Source organism: Hibiscus syriacus, unplaced genomic scaffold (genome assembly GCF_006381635.1).
Source record: "Hibiscus syriacus cultivar Baekdansim isolate YM2019G1 unplaced genomic scaffold, ASM638163v2 tig00111780_pilon, whole genome shotgun sequence".
Taxonomy (NCBI): Eukaryota; Viridiplantae; Streptophyta; class Magnoliopsida; order Malvales; family Malvaceae; genus Hibiscus; species Hibiscus syriacus.
This window is the reverse complement of record NW_024063177.1, coordinates 270,481-290,193: the sequence shown is the minus strand read 5'-3', so window position 1 is coordinate 290,193 and position 19,713 is coordinate 270,481.

Below are 19,713 nucleotides of genomic sequence, written 5' to 3'. Positions count from 1 at the left end.
ATCCATCAAGACAACAATAGTGAGATTTACCTGCTAATTGTTCTATCATCTGATCTATGAATGGAAGAGGAAAATGATCTTTTCGAGTTAAAGAATTCAACTTCCTGTAATCGATGCAGACTCTCCATCCATTCTGAACTCGTGTTGGTACTAGTTCTCCATCATAATTTTCGATCACAATAACTCCTATTTTTTTATGAACTACGTGTATTGGACTTACCCATTTGCTATACGAAATTGGATATATAATATTTGTATCTATGAGTTTTTGTATCTCTTTTTTTACCACTTCCATCATTGGTGGATTTAGCCGGCGTTGACCTTCACGTATTGGTTTTACGCCTTCTTCTGTTTTAATTTTATGCATACAAGTAGATGGACTCAACCCTTTTATATCAGCAATGATCCATCCTATAGCCTCTTTGTATTGGTGCAAAACAGTGATTAAGTCCGTTTCCTCCTCCTTGGATAACTTTTTTGATATGATTACTGGCATAGTGTTATTTGCTCCGAGGAAGACGTATTTCAAATGATCATGCAATGGTTTTAGTTCAACTTCGGGTGCCTGCAAAACAGAATGTAAGACTTTAGGCATAAAAAAAATCAAATTCGATTCGGTATGATCAGAATTCATGTTTTTATCATGGTCCTCTAGTTCCCTGCATATATCAAAGGAGAAATTAGTCCTTAAAAATTCATCAGCCAAAGGATCAATTAAATCTACATAATTTAAACTTTCCACTTTATCAGGATATCAGATGATGTACTTGTGCGATCATTCTCCATGTCGATTATATAAAAATCGGTGGGAAATATCAAGTCATTTACCTCCACCAATACATTCTCTAAAAGTCCTTTTGGATAGATCACCGACCTATCGGCAAGCTGTATCGAAATCTTTGTATCATTCAAAGGATCGTTAGTAACCATTTTATAAACAGATAGAGGCATTACATTAATTGATGCACCAAGATCACACTTTGCTCGTTTTATCTCAACCTTACCAATTTTACAAGGGATTGCGAACATACCTTGGTCCTTTAGTTTAGGTGGTAACTTTCGTTGGAAAACGGTTGAGATGTTCACCCCTAAGTTCACTTTCTCGACTCTGATAAGCTTTCTTTTGGTCATACATAGATCTTTTAAAAATCGGGCATACCTTGGAACCTTCCGGATAACCTCAAGGAGAGGTATGTTAACTTTCACTTTCCGAAGTATATCTAATATTTCCTTTTCCTCAGCTTTTTTTTATCCTTTTTTACTAACCTCCATGGAAAAGGCGGTGGCACGTCATAGGGAGATGACGTCGGGTCGTCTATTTGTTCTTCTTTATTCTCTTTCTGGGACCCTGAATCATCAATCTTCTTCTCTTTCTGGGTTACTTCATTCGATGGAACAGGTGGTGCCACTACTGTACCACTCCGAAGAGTGATGGCGCTGACGTTCTCCCTTGGGTTTACTTCAGTTTGAGATGAAATCTTACCTTATGATTTCAAGCAGCTTACGGTTTGAGCTAGTTGGCTTATCTGTTTGTCCATCTCTTGGAAGTGTGCTTCAGTTCAAGTCTGGACTTTTTCCTGGGAAAGTGCTAACCTTTTGACAATCGATTCTAATGATGACTTCTACCATTGTTGCGGTGGTGGAGGTCTCGCTTGATAGCCTTGATTCGGTCTCGGGTTCTGAGCATAACTGAGGTTCGGATAATCCCTCCATCCTGGGTTGTATATATTACTGTAGGGATTATAAGCTCTTTGGGGAGGTCCCGGAAAATTCCCGACTGCTTTGACTTGAGCTGATGCATCGTCTTGAATCAGTGGACAACTATCTATCAGATGATCAGGTAATGCACATATTCCACATAATCGGTTTTGTCCTGTCTTTCCTGCAACAAGAGAGTTTACGACTTCAGTTAACTTCTCTATTTTATTTTATAAGGAATATGAACTTATCTTATGAACCCTTCGAGAAGGTTCATTGTTTGTACGAAATTGTTGGGAAGTTACAGCCATCGTCGAAATTAAGTCTCTAGCCTCAATAGGAGTCATATTCACCAAGGCTCCACCGCTGGCAGCATCGATCATCTTCATTTCTAGGGGAGATAATCCTTCAAAAAAGTATTGAAGGAGTGTTTGTTCAGTTAACCCATGTTGTGGGCAACTAGGAAATAACTTCTTAAACCGCTCCCAATAGTCGTAAAGTGACTCTCCATCAAGATGTTTGATTCCAAGTATTCTCCTTCGTAGTTCGCTTGCTTTTACCGCAGGGAAAAACCTGTCAAGAAAAAGACGAGTCATTTGAGCTCATGTAGAAACAAAATTAGGAGGAAGATAAAATAACCACTCCTTAGCCAAATCGGCTAAGGAAAAAGGAAAAACTCTAAGTTTTATTTAGTCATCGGTTACTCCCTGTGGTCTCATGCTGGAGCAGACCATATGAAATTCCTTGATTTGTTTGTGTGGATCTTCGTTTGGCAATCCACGGAATGTAGGGAGGAGATGAATAAGGCCGGTTTTCAATTGGTATGGAGTTTCGCCTTGGGGAAAATCAATACTCAAAGGCACTTGTTCAGTAGGTGTCGCAGCTAACTCCTGAATAGTAAGATCGGTCATCGGATTTATATTACCTGAATTTGGTTCTTCTGGATTTGTTTGTCGTCTCCTTCTTTCCTGAAGCGTCTGTGCGTGGAGTCTCCTAGCTTTGGCTTTAATCTCCGGGTCGTACTCCACTAATGCTCCCGGATGAGACTTGGTCATAAATCAAAAGCAAACAAAAATTAGTAACTTTGGCGAAGTCCCCGACAACAACGCCAATTTGACAACTGTCGTTTTGGATGTTAAAATAAATTTCCCTCTTCTCGGATAATAAATAAAGGAAAATTCGTTACGTAGAGAAGTAGGGTCGAATCCACAGGGACTTGGAAAATTCTTAATTTATGTCTGAATTGTCTATGCCAGGCGTGAAAGTAATAAAGGGGGTTTTGGTAAAAATATATTTAAGTAGTAAAGAAAAATGATTAAATAAATAAAAGCTATTTAAATCAAAAAAAATAAGAGAATAAAGTTTGTGAATAAATACGGTGAAAATAGCCTCAAGCTTCGCTTTGACTCAATTTCCTTTAGATCATCGAATAAGATTTTCTCTTCGGGATTCATGTCGGTTACTTTGTCTACAAGGGCTATCCCTGTGACTCTATCTTGTACACCGAATACCCAAAGCAATATTTGATTTCGGCTTCAATAATTTATTCTAACAACATCAATTGTCGTAGATCAATTACCGTTTAAGTTCGTGGCGTCCGACTCGGATTGTTGCTTCAATAACCGTCAATTCCGATCTCAATTCCCTCTTGGCGAAGCTATCTCGCCAAATGTATTCCCAGGAACTCGAATTGCTTTCTATAAGCCGAATCTTCCTCCCATACATTTAATCGTAACAACCTCTTGACCAAAGTCAATCTTTGATTTTGAAAACTGTTTTGATTTTGAAAAATAAGCGCAGAGATTGAGAGAGATATTCCGAAGATATTAAGGTCTGTTTCAATTCTCCCGATGGAATTAAGTCATAGCGACAACTCTCGGCTTATGAAAAAGTTTAGCTAAGCATGACAAAAGTCATACTTAGCATTTTGAAAACAAAGCTTGAAAAATAAAAGAAAAATGAAAAGAACTTGAAAAGTAAAAAGAGAAAACTTTTATAAAAACTAGAGAGAAAAGAAGATTATAATCCGAATGATGAGTTTAGGCTTACCCCAAGTGGGTATTTATAGTCTCTCAAAGCCTAAAGGATAAACAAAGAAAACAAATAAGATAATCCTAAAGATAATTATTTTTTAATTTAAATTCAAACTTAAACTAGCCTCCTAATCAACTCTGCTCGTCCATCTTCCAGAAGACGTGCAGAGAAAGTCTTCTAGAAGCCATCGCTGACTTGACCTTCTAGAAACCGCCACGTTAGACCGCGTTGTGCCCAGAGTCGTGCCCATGTCTCCAGCCGTGACCAAATAATAAAAAAATGCAGAATTCACCCGTTTTGTCACAAATTCTGGAAAGCAAGGACCTGTACAAAAATAAGTATAACACAACCAATTCAACGGCAATAATTCCACAAAATTAAAGAAATAACGAGCAAAGATTAACGATTTTTAACACTCATCAATACATATATATATATTGGGGACCATTCAATGCATACTAGAAAGTTAAGTTGAATTCAGTTGTGAAAGTGAGCTATGAATTAGGGTTCATATTAGAAGGGGAAATGTAATCAAATATTGGTTGGGTGAATTTCGTTACATTAGAGATAAGTTCATAGCTGGGGTTTGAATAGGGGGGGACCAAACATAGATAGGGTTCTTTAAAGCATCTTCTACACACTGAGAAGAATTCAAGGACCACTTACACCAGACAAGTTAGACATTCTAATTATATTGTTAACTTTAGTGATTTACAAAGTTGCAATATTCCAATATTCCATTTACTTCTTCACATTTCTCACCATTTAATTCTTCATTATAATAAAATTCATTGAGCGGCCTCAGTGATAGAAGGGAGTTTATTCTCTCTAAAGATTTCGGATTCGAATAGTTGTGTCTGCAAGATGTAAGATGTGTGCGTTGTCAGATACTATCTTGTAATCACCTATTGTATTAAAAAAAACTTCATTACAATATGTATGTGCTTGTATATACACACATATATCAAAAACACCCCATATCAGACAATAACTTTGTGGAATATGGAGCTTTGGAAGATATCTGCAGATCAGGAAAACAATGCATGCATTGTGCAATCTAGCTGAGAATATATATACTTATAAATATACATTTACCCTCTATATATAACAGGAATGAAAAAGAAACAACATCCCAACATGATGAGCATGAAAATCCCAGAAGAATTGTATGTGGATATATATAGAAACTGGTGATGTTCAGCAGAAGAATTACAATCTAACATATGTATTTGCTATATAATCCGAAAGGGGTACGAAATATGTATTGAAGAAGAGACCTTAAAGTTATGAAAGAAGAGAAAAACGTTGTAGTATTGCACGCCTACTATCACTTTCAGCACTATGATCTCAGCTATCATCATGATGACTCGGTTATTGAATATGGACTCAGTGATATGTCCTTTTCTTTTCTGCTGGTGCAATTAATAATGATTCTTCTACTCGGCCGCGAATGTGAGTGATCCCACCAAAACCCTAGAAAAGCTCATTGAAGAATGCATGCCGCTTCTGCTGCTGCTGCGTCATCAATATTACAAAAGCTAAAAAGGCCTGCAACTGTAGAAACTCAAATATTACCTTCAACAGTGATTATCTTTTTAAATTTGAATTCTATGTTGGAATTATACTGGCAAGAGATGAATTCATATGCTAATTACAATCCTCCTTTAATGTTCCTGGACTTATACACTAATATTCATGGCCAGAGAGGGATGAACAAAGACGAGGAGTAAAGGGAAGTAGCTTGGTCACCCAGCCAAGTATAGTTGCTCGAGAGGGGTGAAGCCTCCTTGAGGTTTTGACAGAAAATCATTTTTTTATTAATATTGGGTAAGTATAAGGTAGTATCTGTTCAAATATAATTCTCAACCAATTGACATTAAACGCTCATACCCTTGTATTCCTGGTACATGAACCCAAAACCTTAAGGAATAATAACAATTCTTTTACTATCGATGTCACTTAATTCGTGCATCAACTTATTCATTGTAGTTTTACAAATGATCACTTCTATAAGGTTCAATGAAAATTCCACTAACTCCTACTAATATTTTTTTTAATTTGATAAATTCTAAATAAAAAGATAAATTTATTCTTTAATAATTACCTATTTATATCTCTTATATTTTATTTGGCTTAAATATCAACTCTGTAGAATAATTCTTACTTTTTTCGATTAATTTGATTATTTAATTTTCGTCTTTTCATCACCATTAATCTTTGAATGTTTTTCGTTAAAAAAATACCACAAGACCTAATTTACGTGATCCATATGATTTTATTCATGGATGAAATTGTTTTTTCTTTTAATAAAAATTATATTATTTTAATTGTTAATCTCATACCTCAGCAGTTGAAGGAATAGTTGTTATCCCTAGAGGTCTCAAATTCTAGCACTAGAGATCACAATGATAATTAAGCTTTCATTATCAAATGGTTGAGACTTGAGAATCTTTGAAACATATTGTAATATCCCAAATACCGGGTTAGTGACTAAAGTGTAAAAATTCAAGATTTGGTGGCTTAAATTATGATAAATTGAAATGTTCGAGGATTGATTTGAGAATTTTTGTTTAGGATCAAATATCAAAGATGAAAAGATTGAAGGGTAAAATGGTCTTTTGACATGAAATGAATTTAAAAATTCAATTTTAATGTAATATAACATGTGAGAAAAAAGGGAAGGATAAGGAAAAGGAATCTAGAAGTATCTCTTCATCTTTTATTCTCTTCCACCGTGGGTTTGCTTAGCCAAGGTAAGAGATTTTTCAGGTTAATTGTTTCTTGTAATCTTTGAGTTACTTTTGAGTCTTTGAGTATTATAGAAGCTTAAGAAAAACTAAAGATGGCTTAAAGTTAAAGGATTGAAGAGTTATTGGTGATTTAATATAAAGGGGTTTTAAGATAGTTGATGAAAGTGATTAGTATTTGAAGTTTTAAAGTTATATTTGACTTGTCAAAGGTTAGAATAAGGTGTTTTAAGTGTTAGAAATGATTGGTAACATGTTTGAAGATTGGATGTGATTTTTGTCTCAAGTGTTCTAGTGAAATATTGGAGGTTTAAGAGAGTTTACTTGACATAAATTGATTATGATAAGTGTATTTGAGTTTAAAGGTATGGAAAGAGTTAGAAGTATGAGGTTTGGGTGAATATTGGGTAAAATTCGTAGTGAAATAATGAAATTATGGGCAAGGGTATCGGTACTGTAAGAACAGTACCAATACTTCAGATGAGAAATTTGTGAAATTTGGGTTTAGATATCGGTACTGGAAGAACAATACCGATATTATAAGATTTAATTGAAGGAAAATGTAAGAATCGGATGAACAATATCAATATTGAAAGAGTAGTATCGATACTGAAGGGGAAAGTATTGATATCAATAGGAGGGTATCGATACCATTATTGAAAGGAAATTCCAGAGTGCTAAGTAGGTATCGATACCGAAGTATGGTATAGTACCATAGAAGGGAAGTATCGGTACTGGGTGTAGAGTACCGATACTATTCAGCCTGAAAAGAAAATTTTGATGTTTTATTTAGTTATGCATATGTTGATTGGTTAAATAGTTAATTGAGCTTCAGTATTGATCATAGTCATGTTAACATGTAGATTTCGATCGTAAGCAATACCGAGCGTATCAACGTTACGAGATAGAACGACGATGAAAAGGATTTTTGCTTAGGATTTAAGTGAGGCAAAGGTGAGTGCATTTCTATCTTGTATTATAAATTGAGGAAGAGTTGCGATGAGTCAACCTCGAATGTTTTAAAAGAAAATGGTTTTGAATCTTATTTAATATGTTTTTGTAATGTTTTATTAAATGATTTCTTTTAAACAATTTAGCTTGTGATGAGTCATTCTTAAAAGTTTTCCAAAGAGAATGGTTTGGTTTATGATATGATATATTGTGAATGAATGATATTGTGATCATGCTATGTGAAAGACTGACATGGTTAAAGCCCAAAGTATGTGTTATGAGAATTAGAGGTACGCGGTCCTTTGGGAAAAATTCTATGTGGTTTTTCGGGACAATGTTATATGGTCATTCGGGACAATTCTACGCGGTCATTCGGGATAAATCTGTAACATCCCAAACTACGGGTTAGTGACTAAATTATAAAATTTTAGAATTTATTGATTAAAGTGGAAAAGTTGAATAGTTCAATGATTTATTTGGAAATATTTTATGAAAGTTTTTAGTAATTAATAAAGGAATTAAAAGGTAAATTGGTCATTTGATAGGAAATATATTTTCTTTCCTTAATAAATATGATTCACGTGGGGGTGGGGGAAGAGTTATCTTAAAACTCTTTCTTTTTCCTTCTTCTTCTTCTTCCTCCCGTATCTCCTAGCTCAAAGGTAAATTTCTGATTTCTTGATTATTTGTTGATTTAAAGGTTGGGTTATGATCATTAGATGATAATTAAGCTTAAGGAAAGCTTAATTTGTTCTAAAACAATAAGATGAAAGGTATAGGAGATATTAAAAAGTTTGAGTTCTTGAATGAAATCTTGGAATAGAGTTCATTATTAGAAGTGTAAGTCAAATTTGACTTGTCATAAGTGGAATTAAGAAGTATGAAGTGTTAGAATTGAATTTAGAACATGTTGAAAATTGGGTATGATTCTTGAAGTTTATAAAGGGGAGAGGATTTTGAGGTTTAATATGAGATAAATGGATATAAATTAGTTTAAGTATATGTATTTGAGTTAAGAATATAAAAAGGGATGAAATATGAAGTATTGAAGTTGGAAATAGTGAATTTTCGTATTTTTTACAAATTATGTTGGAGGTATCGATACCCCCTAAAGGAAAAATGGAATTTTGGTTCATTAAACTAGCTTAAGTTATTAACATCAAGTTATAAGGTTTATGCTTCTGATAATTGTTTTGAAAACTATATTTATGTAGATACAGAGCCTAAACGAGTTCCAAAACAATCAAAGAATTAGGATCGAATCAAAGCAAGGCTAAGGTGAGTGCAATTTAATTTGTACTTAGGTTATTGAACAAACATTGGCTTGCGATGAGCCAGTGACGAAGTTACTGTGGTAAGAAGTGACTCCTAAAATATTATTCGATTTGTAATTGATATAATGTTTATATGGCATGAGTGTATGTGAAATATACATTATTGCATATGTTACATGAGTTGTGTGAATACATGTTAGTGTGATAAATTATGTGAATTGGTATAAATAATGTATGTAATTACATAAGTTATATGATATGATATGAGATAAGACAGACATATGTGGTTATATGAGGCATGATATGAAAAATAGGAGAAAAGTAATATGAGATATGTGAAAGTGAATATATGTATACAAGACATGACATATGTGCTTACATAAAAACATGAGAAATGATATAAGTCATATGAAACTATCTACGTGAATACATGCACTTGTGATACATGTGATATGATATGAGATATACTGTAACATCCCAAATTATAGGTTAGTAACTAAATTGTAAAATTTTAGAATTTGGCGATTAAAGTGGAAAAGTTAAAAAGTTCAATGATTTATGTAGAGATAATCCCTGGAAGTTTTTAGTAATTATCCAAAGTAGTAAAGGGCAAAATGGTCATTTGAAAATAAAGATATTTTTATCCCCTTTAATAGGAGATTGAAACCTGGAAGATGAAAACATTTCATCTCTTATTCCTTTCTTCTTTCTCCTCCCGTAAGAGCTCAAGGGCAAAGGTAAGTTTCTTTATTAGTTGATTATTTGTTCAACTAAAGGTTGGGTGTTGTTCATTGGATAGTAATTAAGCTTAAGGAAAGCTTAATTGGTTATAAAACAACAAGATGAAAGGTATATGAGAGATTAAAGATTTTGAGTTTTTGAATGAAATCTTGAAATAAAGTTGATAAGTTGAATTTTAAGTTGAATTTGACTTGTCAATAGTTGAATTAAGAGATTTGGAGTGATAGAAAGGAATTTAGAACATGTTGAAAATTGAGTATAATTCTTGAATTTCATTAAGATGAGAGGATTTTGAGAATTAAGATGGATTAAATGAGTACAAATGGGCTTAAGTATGTGTGTTTGAGTTTAGTATATAGGAGAGGTTGAAATATGAAGTGTTTAAGATGAAATGAAGTAAATTTCGTGCTGAAAATATGATTTCTGGGCAAGGGGAATCTGTACCCATTCAAGGGAATCGGTACCCATTCAATGGGGAATCGATACCCCTCAAGCGAACCAGAAATTCCATAATCTCATAGGGGAACCGATTCCCCCACAGGAGGGAATCGATTCCCCCTAAAGGAAAAATGTGAATATTGGTTTAATAAGTTCGTTTAAGTTGCTAGTATCCAATTACAAGGTGTAGGTATCTAATGATTGCCTCAAAATGTACATTTATGTAGATTCTGCGCGTAAAGCAATTCCGGAACATTTGGCAAGTAAGATCGATCAAGGGAAAGATAAGAGATTGGAATTGACTAGTGAGGCCAAGGTGAGTGCATACTAGTGATATGTAGTGTTTAATGGAAATAAGACTTGCGATGAGTCTATTTCCTAGAGTAATATGCATGAAGTCATGGACATGATTACGTGTTGTTATAATTATATGTGATTATCTGTATTACATTGATTGTATGTATGCATGACAAATGATGATATAAGAATCTATTATAAGATATATGATTTGAAAATATGATAGTGAGCTATGTGAAAGAACTATAAGATATATGAGTTATATAGAAAATATATACGAACAAGATATGACATCTATGTTTATATGAAACAATGCAAGGTGATATGAGCTATGTGAGATATGAATATAAAATCATATGAGAAGTGAAAAGAATTACATGAAAATAGACTAAGTGATTACATGTATATGTGAAAGAAGCTATGAGCTTATATGAACATGTGATATGATATGGAATGTATGGTTACACATACATGTGGTATGTGACTGAAGAGAAATGACAAGTAATGTGAACTGTTAAATGATAATGCCCATGTTATGTGATATGAGAGCTAGGGTATAGTTGGCATGCCAATGGTCGAGGGTTTACCTATGTTCTTCAGGACATATGGACTGTTTACCTATGTTCTTCGGGACATATGGAATGTTTACCTATGTTCTTCGGGACATATGGACTGTTTACCTATGTTCTTCGGGACATATGGACTGATTACCTAGGTTCTTCGGAATCTATGGACTGGTCCTTCAGGACATTGATCGAGCTGTGGTGACAGCATATGTGTGCACAACCTCAATGTACTCACATACCTTAAGTTCTCACTAGTGTACATGGGCTAATAAAGTGATTAAACAAGCATACTGAATGTGATATGTATACGATGGGTTTATAAATGGTTATCAAAGGTAAGTGGTTTGAAATGTGTTACATGAACCATATGATGTTATGTGTGTTTCTTAATGATAATGATAGAGATTATGATAATGATGGTATATGTTTATGTATGCTTTATGTTATATGAAATATTATATATTTTATATGTCTCACTAAGTCATCGGCTTAGCGTGTGATTGTTTCACACGTAGGTTTGGAAAGCGAAAAGAAAAGTAAAGAGGAACAAGACAGGTCAGATCTCCTTACCGAATGTCAGATCAGAAGAGAGGTGAATAATATGTATTTTTGTATATAAAGTTATAGTTGGCATGTAATCAAAAGAATATATTGTATAAGCTCTGAATAATTTTGTAAATGTTTTGAATAATTTAAATGTTATAAAAGTTTTTAAATTACTCATTATTTTATACGAATAAATTTTTGAAAAGTCAATGTGACACTTCGGACTCGTATCCTGGTCGGATACGGGTTGGGGTGTTACATTTAATGGTATCAGAGCTACGGTTTAGCCGATTCTAGGCTAAAAACGAAGTCGAAAGTGTTTTAAAAAGTGTACATGCCAACACAAAGTGAAAAAAAAATTCTTATCTGATAGGGTAAGGAGTGTGTTGTCTTGTTAATAGAGTTAAATTGTTATGTTGTATAAGATAAGTGAATACTGAGAATGAGTTATGAGATATATATATATGTTTATATAATATGATAGATGATATGTGAACATATACAAATGACATACGTTATATGATATGAATTGGATGATCATATGCACACGTGATATGTGATGGATATGAGCACATGAATATATGAGAGCTTCCAAAGTGAAGCACAAGGCGATAGACCTGAAGGTAATAGCATTCACCTGCCCTGGCCAGGCAGGGAGAAGAGTGAAAACCTCAGGGAATGCCTGTATAAGATTAGAGAATGATTTATGATGTTGAATGATATTCCGATGTGTTTTAAATTGTATACTTTGTTAACTCATAGAATGAATGAATGTATCGAATAGAGTTAAGTGCACCCGAGTTCAAGGGTGAATTTGAGAAAGGTTATGTTGTTACAGACCTTTGGATAAATGATATGAAGATAATGCTAGAAGGTGTTCATTTCTCCAAAGATGAGAAATTAAATTGAGAAGTTTCATTACTACGTAGATAAGATAAAATATGGTGAATGAAAGTGTCACCATAAGAAAGTTAAAAGATCTAAGGATGTGTCTAGAATTGTAGAAGAGTTCAAGAATAAGTGAATCAGTGACCAGTTTATAAGATAAATGCAATTAGTGTGATGAATTTGAAACAAAGAGATAATACTGGGTATAAGCAAAATGTGGATATTATAAGGGTTTGCATTCTAGATGAAAAGAGTTAGCGTTGGCTAACCAGTTTATGTGACGAAAAGTGTATTGAAATTAAAGGATTTGAAGATATTATTAGGATAAGTTAACCGAATATGAAACGGATATGGATATAGTTGTGTATCTCGACCATGTAAATGTGATGTAGTGAAGGAGATAAGGATTCATATGGTTAAGGAAAGTTATAAAGTAATAGAAAAGTTTAAGAATCAATATATCAACAATCAGTTTATAAGACAGAGAAAGTTAGAATGATTGATTTTAAAAACAGAGGAATCGTAACGTGTAGGGATATGAATATAGTTTGATAAGTTGAAGAAATTGTTGTTAAGTTATTTGAAGGAAAAATGATGTATGTAAGTGAGGTATGGAGGGTTTGTGCCTAGACGAAAGAATATTATTGATGTTAAAAAAAAATTGTTCTTTTCAAGAAGTGATGAATTGTATTAAAGATCTAGAGAGATCTCAGAAGAATTAAGAGAATTCGTATCTCATAAAAATTGATATTATCGAAGAGAGACATAGATTATGATTGTCAATTACAGACTCGATTTGAATTAGTTGTATTCCATAGCAAAGGATCAAAACTTGATGAAAGACAGATACGCTTGAATAGTAGAGTCTGGTACTGGAAGATTAAATAAGGAGTTAAGAATGAATATGAAGTTAAGTTAGAAGGGAAAGTAATGGATTGGATTAAAAGTTCTACTAGAAAATAGGTAAAGCAAAATTATTTTAAAAGGATCAAGTGATATAGGTACTGTTTTGCAAGGGTTTAAGAATAAGTGCATTAATGATTGATTTATAAGATAAAGGAAATTTTAATGCCTGAGTTTGAACCCAGGAAAATTTCATTGTGAATGAGTAAGAATGTGAGTTGAATGAGTCAAATAAATTAATGCTGAGTTAGTTTCGACCGGAAAGAGTAAAGGATTAATATGTTGAAGGAAGTCAAGTATATGTGTATTATGATTTGAATAAGAACTTTACGAAGAATAAGGTATGTGCAAAGAGTGTTGATTATCAAAGTGATGAAGAGATGATAAAGATTAGTAATCAGAGATGAGTACAAGTGAGAGGAAAAGAGTATGTGAGCATGAAAGAAAATATATGATTTATGTATAAGGAGATTTTGATTTTGAATAAATAAAGGTTATGTTTCTTGGTCAAGCAGATTTAGTCAGAGGAATAAAGAATAATTTATATGTATTAAGAAAGTGTAAGAAGTAATTAAGCGATGATGGAATAAAGGTTGGTTATTACTGCAAGGTAATTAAAGATTGATAAGGAATTTGATTGATTAATGATTTTGAGTGATAAGAACTGATGATATTGGTTATATGATAAGTGACATGATAAGGATGTAAAAAGAAAAAAAAGAAAAAAAAAAGAGGGTAGTTGAAGAACTAAGGGAAAGAAAGATTAAGTAAAGGAAACAAAATGAGAACATTAACAAACATGTTCTTATCAAGGTGTGTAGTGAAAATTCGAGGACGAATTTTCTTTAAAGGAGGGGAGATTTGTAACATCCCAAATTATAGGTTAGTAACTAAATTGTAAAATTTCATAATTTGGTGATTAAAGTGGAAAAGTTGAAAAGTTCAATGATTTATGTAGAGATAATCCCTGGAAGTTTTTAGTAATTATCCAAAGTAGTAAAGGGTAAAATGGTCATTTGACAATAAAGATATTTTTATCCCCTTTAATAGGAGATTGAAACGTGGAAGATGAAAACATTTCATCTCTTCTTCCTTTCTTCTTTCTCCTTCCGTAAGAGCTCAAGGGCAAAGGTAAGTTTCTTCATTAGTTGATTATTTGTTCAACTAAAGGTTGGGTGTTGTTCATTGGATAGTAATTAAGCTTAAGGAAAGCTTAATTGGTTATAAAACAACAAGATGAAAGGTATATGAGAGATTAAAGATTTTGAGTTTTTGAATGAAATCTTGAAATAAAGTTGATAAGTTGAATTTTAAGTTGAATTTGACTTGTCAATAGTTGAATTAAGAGATTTGGAGTGATAGAAAGGAATTTAGAACATGTTGAAAATTGAGTATAATTCTTGAATTTCATTAAGAGAAGAGGATTTTGAGAATTAAGATGGATTAAATGAGTACAAATGGGCTTAAGTATGTGTGTTTGAGTTTAGTATATAGGAGAGGTTGAAATATGAAGTGTTTAAGATGAAATGAAGTAAATTTCGTGCTGAAAATATGATTTCTGGGCAAGGGGAATCGGTACCCATTCAAGGGAATCGGTACCCATTCAATGGGGAATCGATACCCCTCAAGCGAACCAGAAATTCCATAATCTCATAGGGGAACCGATTCCCCCACAGGAGGGAATCGATTCCCCCTAAAGGAAAAATGTGAATATTGGTTTAATAAGTTCGTTTAAGTTGCTAGTATCCAATTACAAGGTGTAGGTATCTAATGATTGCCTCAAAATGTACATTTATGTAGATTCTGCGCGTAAAGCAATTCCAGAACATTTGGCAAGTAAGATCGATCAAGGCAAAGATAAGAGATTGGAATTGACTAGTGAGGCCAAGGTGATTGCATACTAGTGATATATAGTGTTTAATGGAAATAAGACTTGCGATGAGTCTATTTCCTAGAGTAATATGCATGAAGTCATGGACATGATTATGTGTTGTTATAATTATATGTGATTATCTGTATTACATTGATTGTATGTATGCATGACTAAAGATAATGATATACTTTGTATATGTTATGTGATTATGAATAGGTACAAAGGAAACAAATGATGATATAAGAATCTATTATAAGATATATGATATGAAAATATGATAGTGAGCTATGTGAAAGAACTATGAGATATATGAGTTATATAGAAAATATATACGAACAAGATATGACATCTATGTTTATATGAAACAATGCAAGATGATATGAGCTATGTGAGATATGAATATAAAATCATATGAGAAGTGAAAAGAATTACATGAAAATAGTCTAAGTGATTACATGTATATGTGAAAGAAGCTATGAGCTTATATGAACATGTGATATGATATGGAATACATGGTTACACATACATGTGGTATGTGATAGAAGAGAAATGACAAGTAATGTGAACTGTTAAAATGATAATGCCCATGTTATGTGATATGAGAGCTAGGGTATAGTTGGCATGCCAAGGGTCGAGGGTTTACCTATGTTTTTTAGGACATATGGACTGTTTACCTATGTTCTTCGGGACATATGGAATGTTTACCTATGTTCTTCGGGACATATGGACTGTTTACCTATGTTCTTCGGGACATATGGACTGATTACCTAGGTTCTTCGGAATCTATGGACTGGTCCTTCGGGACATTGATCGAGCTGTGGTGACAGCATATGTGTGCACAACCTCAATGTACTCACATACCTTAAGTTCTCACTAGTGTACATGGGCTAATAAAGTGATTAAACAAGCATACTGAATGTGATATGTATACGATGGGTTTATAAATGGTTATCAAAGGTAAGTGGTTTGAAATGTGTTACATGAACCATATGATGTTATGTGTGTTTCTTAATGATAATGATAGAGATTATGATAATGATGGTATATGTTTATGTATGCTTTATGTTATATGAAATATTATATGTTTTATATGTCTCACTAAGTCATCGACTTAGCGTGTGATTGTTTCACACGTAGGTTTGGAAAGCGAAAAGAAAAGTAAAAGAGGAACAAGACAGGTCAGTTCTCCTTACCGAATGTCAGATCAGAAGAGAGGTGAATAATATGTATTTTTGTATATAAAGTTCTAGTTAGCATGTAATCAAAGGAATATATTGTATAAGCTCTGAATAATTTTGTAAATGTTTTGAATAATTTAAATGTTATAAAAGTTTTTAAATTACTCATTATTTTATACGAATAAATTTTTGAAAAGTCAATGTGACAATTCGGACTCGTATCCTAGTCGGATACGGGTTGGGGTGTTACATATACGGTTACACATACATATGGTATATGACAGAAGAGAAAGAACAAGTGATATGAAATGTATAAATGAAAATGCCCATGTTATATGATACGAGAGCTATAGGTATAGTTGGCATGCCAAGATTCAAGGGTCTACGCGGTCCTTCGGGACAAATATAGTGATCATTCGGGATATACATAGGTCATTCGGGACAATTTTCATATGTCACTCAGTGAGACTTATACGAGTTGTGGTGACAGTATAAGTGCATAACCTCAATGTACTCGAATACCTTAAGTTCTCAGTAATGTACATGGGCCTATAAAAGATATCAAAAGTGTTTGCATGCATTATGTGATGTTATGTGTACTCTGTTGTGAAATGATATATGTGTTCTATGATATGTATAGAAATGTTCAACATATGTTTATATGATCACAAGGAATTAGTAATAATAATATGAGTACTGAAAAGCATGTTAATGATATATGTATATGTATAAATTGGTTAATGATAATGATAGATGTCAGAACCATGGTAGTATATGTGCATGTATGCAGTGGTTATATGATAGTATATATGCTTTTATATGATATGATAGTATTAATTATTTATGCATTGATATGAGTAGAGTAATGTTACATGTTTTCATGCCTCGCTAAGTCATCGACTTAGCGTGTAATTGTTTCACACGTAGGTTGGAAAGCAAAAAGATAAGTAAAGAGGAACAAGACATGTCAGTTCTCCTTACCGAAGATCAGATCAGAAATGTAGTTGAATTACATGTATTTTGTTACATATAATTTAGTTGGCATTTAATATAAAAGATTTGAATCTGATATGCTCTGATCGAGTTTTGTAACGTTTTAAACGTATTTATGTAAATGAGAACTTTATAGTGTTGAAAGATTAAATTTTTGTGAGTTTTATATATTTTACCGAAGTTACTGTAGCAGTACTGTAGCAGGGTATCGGTACCCCTCTGGCATTCTAGAAAATTTTAGCATTCGATACTGTTCACGATACTATTCACGGTACTGTTCATTACTGTTCACTACAATGTTCATATCGTATAGTATTGTTCATAAATACATTTTTACCTTAACATTTTATAACGAACATAATTTCAAAGGTATATTATCGTATTTTCTTAATATATGTTCAAATGTTTTGTAATTTTGTAAGAAAAGTGTTTCAAAAAGTCAATGTGACATCTAGAACTCGTATCCGGGTCGGGTACGGGTTGGGGTGTTACAAAATCTATGTGACAATTCGGTGCATATTCTACGCAGCACTTCGGTGCAAATTATATTTGACTGTTTTGACTGCAAGTACAGTGCACAATCTCAATATACTCACATACCTTGAGTTCTTAGTGATATACATTGGGCTAATGAAATGAGCTAATGTGAATTGATTTACTTATAAGTTATTTTATGAAACACATTTTGATTTCCGTACTTAATTTCTCTTGAAATTATAGCAAATGTTTTAAATGTTTTATTATGCTCTGTATTGCCTCACTAAGTCTAAGACTTAGCGTGTGAGTGTTTTCACACGTAGGTTCGAAGAAGTCAGCATAGTAGAGCTAGGGCTAGACAACATATCTCAAGAGAAGATCAGATCAAACCGATTTGAACAGTAAGTTATTTTGTTAATTGACATTTTGTTGGCATGTATTATAAATGTTTAAATCGCAAATGCTCTGATCAGTTTGTAAAATATTTCGAATTAAGCTTTTGTAAATGTTTTTTTATCTTTGTTTTTATTGCTTGACATTATTTTGGATACCACTCGTTTTAATAAGGGTTTCACCACGAAACCTAAAATAGAAAGTCAAATTTTAATCGGCTTTTCAATAGTCAAAGAGTTGAAAAGTCAATGTGACACCTCAAATTCGTATTCGATTCGTATACGGGTTGGATACAGGTCGAAAGTGTGACACATATACTACCTTTTAATCATCTAATTAGATTAATAATATATATATATATATATATATATATTAAATATATAAGTAAATAATTGATGTGACTATATGACATTAATTATCAAACACATAAAAAACTTAGCTTTGATTTAATTGTCAAATTAGTAGAAATAATGCATAGCATAATTAGTAATTTAGTAGAATAGGACGGTAATTTTCCGTATAGTATTAGGTGCATGCGGTTGTTAGCAAGATGGCATTGGGTGGTTAAGTGTTTAATTTTATTCAACAAATAATTATAATTAAGGACAATTACATTTTAATTTATAATATTTAAACAAATTCTCATGTTAGGGACGGAGTTGTGTAAGGTGGGAGGGGTCATGACTTACTTTTGGGTTTAATTATTTTTTAGGTCCCTTATAGTTTTGAAGTTAGATAAATTAAACATTGCTTCTTATTTTTTGGATTCAATTGTTGTTTAAGTCCTCTTAGTTTTGAAGCTAGGTGAATTAGATCCTAGCCCCTCTTTTAGGTACAATTGTTTTTTAGATCCTCTTAATATTAAAATTAGACAAATTAAGCCTTGATCTATCATTTGTTTCAGTTTAAATACTTTTTAGGCCCCTTTTAATTTTAAAATTAAATAAATTAGATATTAACCCCTCCATCACTAGTGGGAATAGCGTTACTAGCATCAATATTGATGTCATCAATAAAAAAAAACCTTTAAGCTTATTATATGAGAACTTGTTAAGAAATATGGTAATGAAAGGAACATATGAATGTCACTAGGTATTTGACCAAATAAGATCGTCCAGTTCCTATAGAACCTATCACTAAAATACACCCAGAGGGAGATAGGGCTAAGTGGAGCGAAAAGAATTTTCTATGAGACTAGATATTAATCACACACGTTTATGAATAAGTGTTTGCATAATGATGAGCAAAATATATATGACTTTCTACTAAACATGAGTTCAATATAATTCACTAAATATTTTTTTTGTGAATCTCAACTAAGTATAGTAAGTAAATTGGTCCCAATTATTTAATTATGTGATAACTCGTGTCATTCTTTGATAAATGATCATTATGAGTCAGACTTGAAAGAATTTAATTAATTTTTTTATCGTTAAGATGGAGAATTAAACCAAAAATTCTCTTTTTTATTTATCATCAATCGAATCATTGTTCTTTACCTAAGATTCTATTTTATCATCAATCTAATCACCACTCACAATTTTTCTTTTTCTTATCAATAAATATCTCTTTACTTATATGACTTAAATATGTCTCGTATTTCTTTAAAAATAATTCAATTGATAGAATTTTATATGATACTAATGAGGCCGGTGAGATTGATATTTAAATATTTTTTCTTAAAACATATTGATTTAACCTGCAAATGAGAATACA